The sequence below is a fragment of the Triticum urartu genome, chromosome 3A, assembly GCF_056163025.1.
Source record: "Triticum urartu cultivar PI428250 chromosome 3A, HENAU_Tu73, whole genome shotgun sequence".
NCBI lineage: Eukaryota > Viridiplantae > Streptophyta > Magnoliopsida > Poales > Poaceae > Triticum > Triticum urartu.
The window spans coordinates 639,151,343-639,165,525 of NC_141875.1; the positions used below are offsets into that span (position 1 = coordinate 639,151,343).

A 14,183-nucleotide genomic window follows, 5' to 3' on the forward strand; every position below is an offset into this window, starting at 1 on the left:
ACGAAGGGAATATATGTGTTTTCAGCGAGAATAGACATACGGAGTATGCAATGATGATGATGAGATATATAGCGTGGCTATGTGAAATATTTTATAGGTAGGCAATCTAGTGTATCACATTTTACATTGGCACTGAATTAGCTGTGCCCGGATGTTTTAGCTACATGATATGGATCTTATTATTGACCTTTGCGTGTGTGTTTTGAAATGTGGCAGTGACCGCATTGATCAAGAAGATTGTATGCGTATGTATGATAGACATTTAGGATAGGTAACCGATGTATTGACCTAGGAGCGACAAATATCCTCAAGAAATTTGGTATATCGTGATGTGACCCCTCAGCCATTTCAACATTTAAGATCTCCCATGTTGAAATGTTAGGTTGCTCATTTCTCTCCAAGTAGATGATCATGGGTAACACATATCTTATATTCCCACCCGTTCACTTTTATAAGTCGTTTCAGACAAGTGAAATTAAGCTGTTTTGCACAATGTCTGAAACGTCTACAAAGTCTTATAAAAGTAAACAGAGGGAGTATTATATTTGCGTCTTTTTGAAAAAAATCATATTTATGTCCTACCCGTGGTTTACGGTTCTAAAGAGGAGGAACAATGATGTGCATCTCTATCTTGATTGTCTGTTACATAATGTACCGTAGACACATTCATTGGCAGTAAGTATGCATTGTAAGTCCTTACCTTTACTGAATTTACGGATGATAGCACGGAAACAGTCATTGACAAAAAATCTACAAGGAAATATTACACATACCTTATACATATTTTACATACCTATATCATATTTACGTCGCATCCATGGTTTATGGTTCTAAAAAGGAGGAAGAATGATGTGTATCTCTATCTTGATTGTCCGTTACATGATGTAATATAGAACACATTCATTAGCAGTAAGTGTGCAGTGTAAGTCCTTATTTCTACCGACTTTACGAATGATAGCACGGTAACGATCATTGACGATAACTGCATAGATATATTGTGAAACTTTACGGATGATAACACGGAAACGGTCATTGACAAAAAATCTACAAGGAAATATTACACATACCTTATATCATATTTTACATACCATATATCATATTTACATCACATCCATGGTTTATGGTTCTAAAAAGGAGGAAGAATGATGTGTATCTCTATCTTGATTGTCCGTTACATGATGTAATATAGAACACATTCATTAGCAGTAAGTGCGCAGTGTAAGTCCTTATTTCTACCGACTTTACAGATGATAGCACGGAAATGGTCATTGACGATAACTGCATAGATATATTGTGAAACTTTACAGATGATAGCACGGAAAAGTCATTGGCAAAAATTGCATGTATATATTACGAAAACATATATCTTTTGGCAATTGATCGATTTGATATCTAACTCGTGAGTGCTAATAGTCCACGTGAAGTTTTCCTTGTTGTGCAATATGTTGATGTCAGATGTTATATCACACATTCACACTCGTGTTTCAAATTGATAAATAGTATTTGCTTTTTTTCATTGCTTGTGAATCAACCATGTCAGTGAGATTTTGCAACACTATATGAACCTTTTATTACTTTATTATTTGCTTGTGCACATGATTTAATTGATAACTAGATGATATCATGCATGCCTGTTTGGGGGGGGGGGTGTGTTTGCTATATATTTCAATGAAAAATGAAAATACAAATGATTTCTTGTGTTTAATAAATCATAAGAAAAATGTTGGTGTAACATATGACAAACAAATGGAAGCAAAATATTTTTAGTAACAATCGCATGACATTGTTAATGATAGATACTAGGGCCTGTAATTTCCTTATCTCCTGACAACTTATTGTTAGGATGTGCATGAAGACAAGTTATACAACCGAGCTACTATTTCACATTTATGAGCGAAAGTTTTTGTTCATTTTTTCCATAGGTTTATTCATGCAAGCTAAACCCGTTTTTTATCAACTAAAAGCTAAACCCGTTGATAGTGTATCTGTTGCCACCTAGTAGGTTTTAATGATATATGACAACTTGATTAAAGGTACTAACATGTGACGCCCGGATACTTAAGCTACAGTGAACCTCTACTAATGACGCCACGTCACCTCAATTACCGTTGCTGATCTTGCATTAGATTAAAAATGATTCAAATCCAAATTAAAAAATCAGGCAAACAACAAAAGTTTTCAAACAATGAAACTAAAATGTTCGTGTCGTGCCAGAAAATGCATAGATGATTGTGGTGGTGAAACCAAACTTTTATAAAATGCTTAACTGCACTAAAATGATTTAAATAGTAGCAAACCTAATTATTTCAATGCCTTTACTAATTAATAAAATATCAAACTAAATTATTTGGGAACTAGACTTTTTGTGACAGTGGACTAAATTGAAATACTAGATTAGATGCCTAGTATATATTTTACAAAAACTAAAACAATAAGAAACAGAGATAAAACAAAATAAAAGAAAAATAAAAAAGGAAAAAAAAACTAACAAAAAGAAAAGGAAATGAGAAGACCCCCCCCCACCCCAGCTCCCCATGGGTCTCGGGCCATCCCACACGGCCCAACCGACCCACCCCATGCTGCCTCCTGGCCTATTAGGCCACCCCACACACCCGAACCCTAACCACCAGACCCCCCACTTCCCCGCACGCACCCACGCTCCTTTCCTCTCCCCCCTGATTTGGGATCTGGATCGGGCCACGTCCCGACCCCGCCGCTTGCCCCGCACCCTTTCCGGCGCCCCGACGCCAAACGCCCGCCTCTCCGTCACCTGTCGCACAGGCGCCCGCCCCCTCGACCCGAGCTAAATCGGGGGCTCGACCCCGCGGCGTCCCAAGCCTCGACGCCGCTCTCCGCCACCTCATCGCCATCGCCTCACCTCGCCCCCGACGCCCGTTCACGCCGCCCGTCGCTGTTGGCCGCCGCCGCCCGGAGCGCTCCATCACCGGCCTGCCTCCTCCACGCCGACGTCGTCCCCGGCATCCTCCCCGCGCCCCACTGCCCGGACCCCTACAGCCTCCGGTGAGGCCCCGGGCCTTCTCCCTCACATTCCCCCGTTCAGCTCGCCATCGACTGCACGACGTGGGCCCCGCTCGTTCGCCCGCGGCCTGCCGGCGTCGCCCGCTCGCGTCGCCCGCGTTGACCTTCCCCGCTCGTCGCTGCACCTGTTGCTGCAGATGCTGCGTCCCACCGCGCCGACCGGCCTCATCCTCTCCTCCCCCACGCACGCGCACACGGCCGCGGCCTCCTCCCTGCGCCGCGCCTGGAACGGCGCCCCGGCGCGCGCATTCTCCCCTGCCGCCTGAACCGTGTCGCCTCCACTCCGTCGCGCCGGGCCACCCAGTCACCCTGCCTCTTGCCTCGGCTCCGCCGCGCTAGGACGCGCCGGCGTCGCCCTCGCTTGATGCCAGATTGTCGCGCCCGCTGGTCGCAGCCAGCTTCCCCACGCGCCGCGCGCCCCTGGGCGAGCACCGTAACGGGCGCCCATGCGCCCATATCCATTGCTCGTTTGCCCGCACCGCTGCCCGTTTGCCCGTGTCCGCTATGGCCTCTAGGCCCAATGACATATGGGCCCCGCCCACATAACGTTTTGAAAAAAAGGAATTAAAATAATATATAATAATTAATTAATTCTGATTAAAATTAACTAATTAGGATTAATTAATCTAATGGCTAATTAGGCTAATTAACTACTGTTAATTATCTAACAGAGTATGACAGTGGGGCCCACCCCTAATTAATACTAATTAGGTTAATTATAATGTTTAATTAAAATGTGTCACTGATCAGTGGGACCCACTGGTCAGGTTGACCAGTCAACCCTGTTGACTGCTGATGTCAGCATGACATCATGATGATGTCATAAATCCAATTTTGAATTAATTTAAATAATTAATTAAATTCCATAAATTAATAAAATCTTTAGAAAATCATATCTTTTAAACCGTAGCTCGGATGGGAAAGCTTTGTACATGAAAGTTGCTCAGAACGACGAGACAAACCCGGGTATGCAGCCCGTTCGTCCGCCACGCATCCCTAGCATAGCAAACACGTAACTTTCCCCCTCCGGTTCATCTATCCGAAAACGCAAAACACCGGGAATACTTTCCCGGATGTTTCCCCCCTCCACCGGTATCACCTCATACCGCGTTAGGGCACCCCTAGCATCGCTACTTGCCATGTCATGCATCGTCATGCATTTGTTTGCATCATATTTATTGTTTCTCCCCCCTCTTCTCTCGCTAGACACCGAGACCGATGCCGCTGCTACCCAGTACGACTACGGTGTTGACGACCACTCTCTCTTGCCAGAGCAACCAGGCAAGCCCCCCCTTTGATCACCAGATATCGCCTACTCTTCTCTCTACTGCTTGCATTAGAGTAGTGTAGCATGTTACTGCTTTCCGTTAATCCTATTCCGATGCATAGCCTGTCATTGTTGCTCCAACTGTTGATACCTTACCTGCAATCCTAAGTGTTTAGTATAGGATGCTAGTTTACCATCAGTGGCCCTACATTCTTGTCTGTCTGCCATGCTATACTATCGGGCCGTGAGCACTTGGGAGGTGGTCACGGGTATATACTTATACATAATATATGATACTTGTGGTGATTAAAGTCGGGTCGGCTCATAGGAGTACCCGCGAGTGATTCTGATGTTGGGGGCTGAAGGGGCAGGTGGCTCCATCCCGGTAGAGGTGGGCCTGAGTTCTCGAAGGCCCCCGACTATTACTTTGTGGCGGAGCGACAGGGCAGGTTGAGACCACCTAGGAGAGAGGTGGGCCTGGCCCTGGTCGGCGTCCGTGGTTATTTCAAAATAACACACTTAACAAGATCTTGGTATTTGATCTAAGTCTGGCTACTGGCCTATACGCACTAACCATCTACACGGAGACAGTTATGGGCACTCGACGTCGTGGTATCAGCCGAAGCCTTCGTGACGTTAGCGACTGAGCGGCGCGCGCCGGGTTGGACCGCATAACGCAACTTCCTTTGTAATGGAGGTTGCTAGGTCTGCTCACCGGCCGCGTACGCAACGTGCAGGTGTGCAATGGGCGATGGGCCCAGACCCCTGCGCCATAGGATTTAGACCGGCGTGCTGACCTCTCTGTTGTGCCTAGGTAGGGCTGCGACGTGTTGATCTTCCGAGGCCGGGCATGACCCAGGAAAGTGTGTCTAGCCAAATGGGATCGAGCGTGTTGGGTTATGTGGTGCAACCCTGTAGGGAAGTTAATCTATTCGAATAGCCGTGATCTTCGGTAACAGGACGACTTGGAGTTGTACCTTGACCTTATGACAACTAGAACCAGATACTTAATAAAACACACCCTTCCAAGTGCCAGATACAACCGGTGATCGCTCTCTCACAGGGCGACGAGGGGAGGATCATCGGTTAGGATTATGCTACACGATGCTACTTGGTGAACTTACCATCTACTCTCTTCTCCTGCTGCAAGATGGAGGTTACCAGAAGCGTAGTCTTCGATAGGACTAGCTATCCCCCTCTTATTCCGGCATTCTGCAGTTCAGTCCACATATGATACCCTTATTCCATTTGATACCAATGCATACATATGTAGTGTAGCTCCTTGCTTGCGAGTACTTTGGATGAGTACTCACGGTTGCTTTGCTTCCCCTTTTCCCCTTTCCTATACCCGTTCGCTACGACCAAACGTTGGAGCCCAGGAGCCAGACGCCACCGTCGATGATGACTACTACTACTACTCGGGAGGTGCCTACTACTACGTGCAGCCCGTTGACGGCGACCAGGAGTAGTTAGGAGGATCCCAGGTAGGAGGCCTGCGCCTCTTTCGATCTATATCCCAGCTTGTGCTAGCCTTCTTAAGGAGGACTTGTTTAACTTATGTCTGTACTCAGATATTGTTGCTTCCGCTGACTCGTCTATGATTGAGCTCTTGTATTCGAGCCCTCGAGGCCCCTGGCTTGTAATATGATGCTTATATGACTTATTTTATTTGTAGAGTTGTGTTGTGATATCTTCCCGTGAGTCCCTGATCTTGATCGTACACATTTGCGTGTATGATTAGTGTACGATTGAATCGGGGGCGTCACAAGTTGGTATCAGAGCCGACTGCCTGTAGGAATCCCCCTTCCACACTCCTTGGCCGAAGTTGAGTCTAGACATTACAAAAAAAACTTTTACTAACATGGTTGTGTGCCTTACGGGCCCACGTTGCCATCTGGGTGGTATTAGGATCTTTTACTCCTCGATCCTTACCCTGGGACTTTGATCTCTCTTCTATTCGGGTTAAATGATTTTGCTAAAATCTAACTCTAGGTTCTCGTTACCACTTCCTGCCGGAGAACCCTTTCATTATGGATGGTCGACTGCTTTAACAGAAGATTCTGACAATACTCTCCGATATTTTCTCGAGACCTTGTGCCTGTTGCTTTTGCAATTCCCTACTACCGAAAAATCCCTATGGATAAATACTTACACCTGTCGTTCTTACTTTTATTCCCGGTTGGTCTTGTTATTACAAGATACCCCGTAGTACTCGTCGTTGTTTCGATAATCCTTTGGGCTTACTGCCTTGTTGTTCTTTGTCACCTGAATACCCCTACGGATAATTCTCGCACTTATCGAGTATCCGATCATCCCCCAGTTGTTCATGTGTTTCACAATGGTCATCGAAATACTATTCGATCCTCCAAAAATCCTTAGTAGCTTATTGCTCTGCAATACTTGTCTGCTTGCATGATGGATGCTTTCCATATGTCTGGCAATATTCGTTAGTATCCTTACGCACCGTCATTTTGATCCCTTTGATTCAACATGAGTGCGAATGCACGCAATCATCAGTTGATCCTTTTAAATTATCTTTCCGGCTCAGACGTCATTTTAAACATGAGCTGGTTCTCAACAGATCCAATTGTCGTCGATTGTACCCCTAAGGCTATTCAACTTATCCATCCCTAATCAGAACATCGCTTCTGATCCCTTGATTTGAAAATCATAATTCCTTTGCATTTGAGCTCTGGATTAGTCAGTTGTTTCCATAATCCAATGCCTTTGCATTGTTACTTCCTTTGGTTGTGTGCCGATGCTCACGTCAGCTCTGTTATGGACCGGCAGATCCTTTAATGGATTTTATCCGGCATCGTCCTTCATATTCAATAACCTTGTGAGCCTTCCCTCAGATACATAATGCCTTTGGTAAATTGTATCATGTACTTTCTCAACCTTGCTCTACTTTCGAGCTTGTGATATTTACCCTTGAAACTTGTGGTATATGTTTCTAAGAAGCCCCTATGGGTTGAACATATGCCTTCTCTAAACTGTGTGAACTCGAAAGTTTTCACGAGTCATACACTTCTGGTATTTTGCCAGATGAAATTTCAACACTACAACTTCTTCAAAAGTGAGAAGTGAATGAAAGGTTATGCATTGGAGAAGTTGGAGTCGACCTTGAACTTTGTGTTCATGCCCATGGACACGATGTAGATCTTATCGTTAAAGCTTCTCTTAAATTAAATTATTCCTTTGGTATAAGTTCATCTTATATTTGGGATCTGGCCTTTTGCAATCGTGGTTCCGACCATGTTCTCCTTTAAATACCATTTCGCGTGCAAGTTTAAGCGCTTGTCTTCTGTACAGCAATACCCCAGTCCAACCTCTACTTTGATCTGTCAACGAGTATTACCCCCTTTGGTATCTCGAGATTATCACGAAACTGCATAACTTCTTATGAGTTCTTCTTCAAGTATCATTTGACTTTCGCTGCATCATCATTTGACTTGATGTCATCGCCAACCGATTACATCTTCATGAAATCTCTCGACAAATGTGTCGTGGTCATCATCAACATCCTAAGCTCTTCCAAGTTATATATCGAATTCTTGATGAGAAATACCATCCTCGCCCCTCAATGGTTTGTGTTATCATCGACCACTTTATTGCCTTCCGTTCAACACAAACTTATTCGTGTTTTGTGTTATACCTTGAGATCCTTGCTATCCAGCATTTGTTCTTCTTCACCTTGGAATATTACCACCTTTTATGTCAAGAATGTCGTGGTAATTTTACCACCTCTTGAGAATTCTTGATATAGTAATATTTCTCGCCTTTTGCGTTCATTTCTTGGTCTCCGTGTTGTTTCTAACCGGAATACCGGCAAATGGTCTGTGATGTGTAAATTCTAAACTTCTAGCAACCCTATTGCTTTGAAGTTATTGGTCTACAGTTTCATTCTAAGTCTATTGCTTATTGAATCATCATTCAAACATTGATCGTGCTACCTAGTCCAGATTCCTAGGTGCACCCTTCTATCATTGTTCAGTTGTGTATGTTTCCCTCGAGCATACATCATTATATCATTTGATCCGACAAATGATATTTCCTTGTTCACATAATTGTGGAAATCAATCCTTTGGAAATCTCGATGATTTGTTGCTGAGCCTATCAGCCACCTCCTCATCATCTCCTTAGTTTACTGAAGAACTCTTGTTTCAGAGCTCACTTCCATAGATCATTTCTGAGAATCTCACAATGTCATCTCGTCAAATCGTGTTGCACCTTTTCTTCTCAGGCATCCTGAGTTTGAAGTATCCTGACACCAATCAGATATGGATCCCGGTCAGATATGATGGTTAGGACTCATTTTCCAAGAGTTATAACGTTGGTCTTTATATGACCCGGTAAGGTGATGTCATGCCTAGCACACCTGGCTGGAGGGCCTATTGTTATAGTTCTTCCTTTTAGCAAGATTATCCATTCTTCCATGAGGAAATTGTAAGGCTTATTCTACAAGTTGTTCCTGATGATTCCTTCGTGTATCTGAAGTGTAATCTTTGCTTGACGGCCATGTCAATGCTATCTCGAAGCATGTCTATGGTACTCCGATTTTCAACAAAAACGTTTGAAGCCCAATGCTAAATGTTTCCTGCTCGATTATCCAAACACCGCTGTATGGGTAATATCATGAAAATTCTCTCCCCTACCTAAAGAGTTTACTACATTATATCATGTCATGGATATCATGCTCTTCTCGTCCTTCCGAAGGTTATACCTTTGAAATATGTGTTTAAACACATTTTCCTTTCCATTGTTCTGTTTAATCTGATAATCATATTTTTCTTTCCATTTGTTGGGTTAACGTTTCTTGTGATCTATATGATCTAAGCAGTAATACTCTCCTGCTTAGGTAAACACCTCGGTTTACAACTCTGTTAGTGTGACCCTGTTACTATTGCTAACGACATCCTGGTAACCCCCGATGGACGAGAACTTTGCCTATTGGTCCGCCTCGTTCAACGAGCAGGAAAATGGTTCTCTTCGTCCCTCGCCCTTGGTACCATCGTTGTTGCCAACATAACTGACATGCTATCCTCTGCCATGCCTTGCTACCATGACCATGCAACATGTCAGCGTCCTTCCTACTTTTGGACCACATGGTGGGCCCATAACCCACAGTTCCACAGGATCGAACCTGATTCTCCTGCACCCCCTGTTCCCAAGGTTGTTCCTCGCGTGTGGCCTCGTATGTAATTCACGAGCCACCTTCCGAGGGATCATCAAATATGTTACCGGACGCAATACTTATTCCTGATTGCTTTGAGCCCCTTTCACGCCCTGTTTCAGGCATCGAACGGTTGCCTGCTCGCTCGAAACTTCCCATGAAACCTCATTACTTTGCTCTCGATATTTTCTTAAGTTTCAATTCGAGAGTTACTTTCTACCACCTTCCCCGATGTTATCGACCAGATAGTCATCCTTGTAGAGGTTCGTTCTCCCGAAATAACCCCCTTATTCTTTCGTAAGTACGATGGAACCCCCAAAGAAAGGATGTCGACTTCATCTTGATGACCTGAAGCAGAAAAATGAAGACATCAATATAATGGATCGACCACTTCGAGAGGAGCAACCAAGACCGAGAAGATTCGTTAGAATTTCGTAACCAAACCTTTCCCCCTTAGACCCCTCTTAAATCTCGGGATGAGATTTCTTGTAGTGGAGGAGAATTGTGACGTCCGGATACTTAAGCTACAGTGAACCTCTACTAATGACGCCATGTCACCTCAATTACCATTGCTGATCTCACGTTAGATTGAAACCATTCGAATCCAAATTAAAAATCAGGCAAACAACAAAAGTTTTAAAACAATGAAACTAAAATGTTCGTGTCGTGCCAGAAAATGCATAGGTGATTGTGGTGGTGAAACCAAACTTTTATGAAATGCTTAACTGCACTAAAATGATTTAAATAGTAGCAAACCTAATTATTTCAATGCCTTCACTAATTAATAAAATATCAGACTAAATTATTTAGGGACTAGACTTTTTGTGACAGTGGACTAAATTGAAATACTAGATTAGATGCCTAGTATATATTTTACAAAAACTAAAACAATAGGAAACAGAGATAAAACAGAATAAAAGAAAAATAAGAAAAGAAAAACAAAACTAACAAAAAGAAAAGGAAATCAGAAGACCCCCAGCTCCCCATGGGCCTCGGCCCATCCCACACGGCCCAACCGGCCCATCCCATGTTGCCCCCTGGCCTATTAGGCCACCCCACACACCCAAACCCTAACCACCAGACCCCCCACTTCCCCGCACGCACCCACGCTCCTCTCCTCTCCTCCCCCCCGATTTTTGGATCTGGATCGGGCCACGTCCTGACCCCGCCGCTCGCCCCGACACCGCACCCTCTCCGGCGCCCCGACGCCAAACGCCCGCCTCTCCGTCACCTGCCGCACAGGCGCCCGCCCCCTCGACCCGAGCTAAATCGGGGGCTCGACCCCGCGGCGCCCCGAGCCTCGACGCCGCTCCCCGCCACCTCATCGCCATCGCCTCACCTCGCCCCCGACGCCTATTCGCATCGCCTGTCACCGTTGGCCGCCGCCGCCCGGAGCGCTCCATCGCCGGCCTGCCTCCTCCACGCCGACGTCGTCCCCGGCATCCTCCCCGCGCCCCACTGCCCAGACCCCTACAGCCCCCGGGCCTTCCCCCTTGCCATTCCCCCGTTTAGCTTGCCGTCGACCGCAAGACGCGAGCCCCGCTCGTTCGCCCGCGGCCTGCCGATGTCGCCCGCTCGCGCCGCCCGCGTTGACCTTCCCCGCTCGTCGCTGCACCTACTGCTGCAGATGCTGCGTCCCACCGCGCCGACCGGCCCCGTCCTCTCCTCCCCCCCGCGCATGCGCACACGGCCGCGGCCTCCTCCCCGCGCCGCGCCTGGAACGGCGCCCCGGCGCGCGCATTCTCCCCTGCCGCCTGAACCGTGCCGCTTCCACTCCGTCGCGCCGTGCCACGCAGTCACGCCGCCTCTTGCCTCGGCTCTGCCACGCTAGGACGTGCCGGCGTCGCCCTCGCCTGATGCCGGATTGCCGCGCCCGCTGGTCGCAGCCAGCTTCACCACGCCCCGCGCGCCCCTAGGCGAGCACCGTAACGGGCGCCCATGCGCCCGCATCCATCGCTCGTTCGCCCGCACCGCTGTCCATTTGCCCGGGTCCGCTATGGCCTCACATATGGGCCCCGCCCACAGAACGTTTTGAAAAAAAAGGAATTAAAAATAATATATATAATAAATAAATAATTAATAATTAAATTAATTAACTAATTAATTACCTTAATTAATTCTGATTAAAATTAACTAATTAGGATTAATTAATCTAATGGCTAATTAGGCTAATTAACTACTGTTAATTATCTAACAGAGTATGACAGTGGGGCCCACCCCTAATTATACTAATTAGGTTAATTATAATATTTAATTAAAATGTGTCACTGACCAGTGGGACCCACTGGTCAGGTTGACCAGTCAACCCTGTTGACTGCTGACGTCAGCATGACATCATGCTGATGTCATAAATACAATTTTGAATTAATTTAAATAATTAATTAAATTCCAGAAATTAATAAAATCTTTAGAAAATCATATCTTTTAAACCGTAGCTCGGATGGGAAAACTTTGTACATGAAAGTTGCTCAGAACGACGAGACGAACCCGGATACGCAGCCCGTTCGTCCGCCATGCATCCCTGGCATAGCAAACACGCAACTTTCCCCCTTCGGTTCATCTGTCCGAAAACGCAAAACACCGGGAATACTTTCCCGGATGTTTCCCCCGCTCCACCTGTATCACCTCATACCGCGTTAGGGCACCCCTAGCACCGCTACTTGCCATGTCATGCGGCGTCATGCATTTGTTTGCATCATATTTGTTGTTTCTCCCCCCTCTTCTCTCGCTAGACACCGAGACCGTCGCCGCTGCTACCCAGTACGACTACGGTGTTGACGACCACTCTCTCTTGCCAGATCAACCAGGCAAGCCCCCCCCTTTGATCACCAGATATCGCCTACTCTTCTCTCTACTGCTTGCATTAGAGTAGTGTAGCAAGTTACTGCTTTCTGTTAATCCTATTCCGATGCATAGCCTGTCATTGTTGCTCCAGCTGTTGATACCTTACCTGCAATCCTAAGTGTTTAGTATAGGATGCTAGTTTACCATCAGTGGCCCTACATTCTTGTCTGTCTGCCATGCTATACTATCGGGCCGTGAGCACTTGGGAGGTGGTCACGGGTATATACTTATACATAATATATGATACTTGTGGTGATTAAAGTCGGGTCGGCTCATAGGAGTACCCGCGAGTGATTCCGATGTTGGGGGCAGGTGGCTCCATCCCGATAGAGGTGGGCCTGAGTTCCCGAAGGCCCCCAACTGTTACTTTGTAGCGGAGCGACAGGGCAGGTTGAGACCACCTAGGAGAGAGGTGGGCCTGGCCCTGGTCGGCGTCCGTGGTTATTTCAGAATAACACACTTAACAAGATCTTGGTATTTGATCTGAGTCTGGCTACTGGCCTATACGCACTAACCATCTACACGGAGACAGTTATGGGCACTCGACGTCGTGGTATCAGCCGAAGCCTTCGTGACGTTAGCGACTGAGCGGCGCGCGCCGGGTTGGACCGCATAACGCAACTTCCTTTGTAATGGAGGTTGCTAGGTCTGCTCACCGGCCGCGTACGCAACGTGCAGGTGTGCAATGGGCGATGGGCCCAGACCCCTGCGCCATAGGATTTAGACCGGCGTGCTGACCTCTCTGTTGTGCCTAGGTAGGGCTGCGACGTGTTGATCTTCCGAGGCCGGGCATGACCCAGGAAAGTGTGTCTAGCCAAATGGGATCGAGCGTGTTGGGTTATGTGGTGCAACCCTGTAGGGAAGTTAATCTATTCGAATAGCCGTGATCTTCGGTAACAGGACGACTTGGAGTTGTACCTTGACCTTATGACAACTAGAACCAGATACTTAATAAAACACACCCTTCCAAGTGCCAGATACAACCGGTGATCGCTCTCTCACAGGGCGACGAGGGGAGGATCATCGGTTAGGATTATGCTACACGATGCTACTTGGTGAACTTACCATCTACTCTCTTCTCCTGCTGCAAGATGGAGGTTACCAGAAGCGTAGTCTTCGATAGGACTAGCTATCCCCCTCTTATTCCGGCATTCTGCAGTTCAGTCCACATATGATACCCTTATTCCATTTGATACCAATGCATACATATGTAGTGTAGCTCCTTGCTTGCGAGTACTTTGGATGAGTACTCACGGTTGCTTTGCTTCCCCTTTTCCCCTTTCCTATAGCCGATTGCTGCGACTAGACGTTGCAGCCCAGGAGCCAGACGCCACCGTCGATGACGACTACTACTACTCGGGAGGTGCCTACTACTACGTGCAGCCCGTTGACGGCGACCAGGAGTAGTTTAGGAGGATCCCGGGCAGGAGGCCTGCGCCTCTTTCGATCTGTATCCCAGTTTGTGCTAGCCTTCTTAAGGCGGACTTGTTTCACTTATGTCTGTACTCAGATATTGTTGCTTCCGCTGACTCGTCTATGATTGAGCTCTTGTATTCGAGCCCTCGAGGCCCCTGGCTTGTAATATGATGCTTGTATGACTTATTTTATTTGTAGAGTTGTGTTGTGATATCTTCCCGTGAGTCCCTGATCTTGATCGTACATATTTGCCTGTATGATTAGTGTACGATTGAATCGGGGGCGTCACATAACATTGGTTCAAGTATATTTGAAAACAATTCCCTAGAAGATGCAACTAGGAAGATGGTTCTTGACCCCCACTTCTTCAAGATCAAGTATTGGCAAGCTTATGGATGAGTTCTATAGCTTTTAGTGATCCAAGATCACACCGCATCCATATGT

The 14,183-nt window shown here is 46.4% G+C and overlaps 1 long non-coding RNA gene across 1 annotated transcript; it reads left to right on the plus strand.

Moving 5' to 3' along the window:
* Window positions 1-2,639: 2,639 nt before the first annotated feature.
* LOC147981013 (uncharacterized) lies at window positions 2,640-13,952 on the plus strand. The gene is made up of 3 exons (XR_015598783.1): window positions 2,640-3,021; window positions 4,246-4,320; window positions 13,613-13,952. It is a non-coding gene; the product is annotated as an uncharacterized LOC147981013 (long non-coding RNA).
* Window positions 13,953-14,183: the final 231 nt, after the last annotated feature.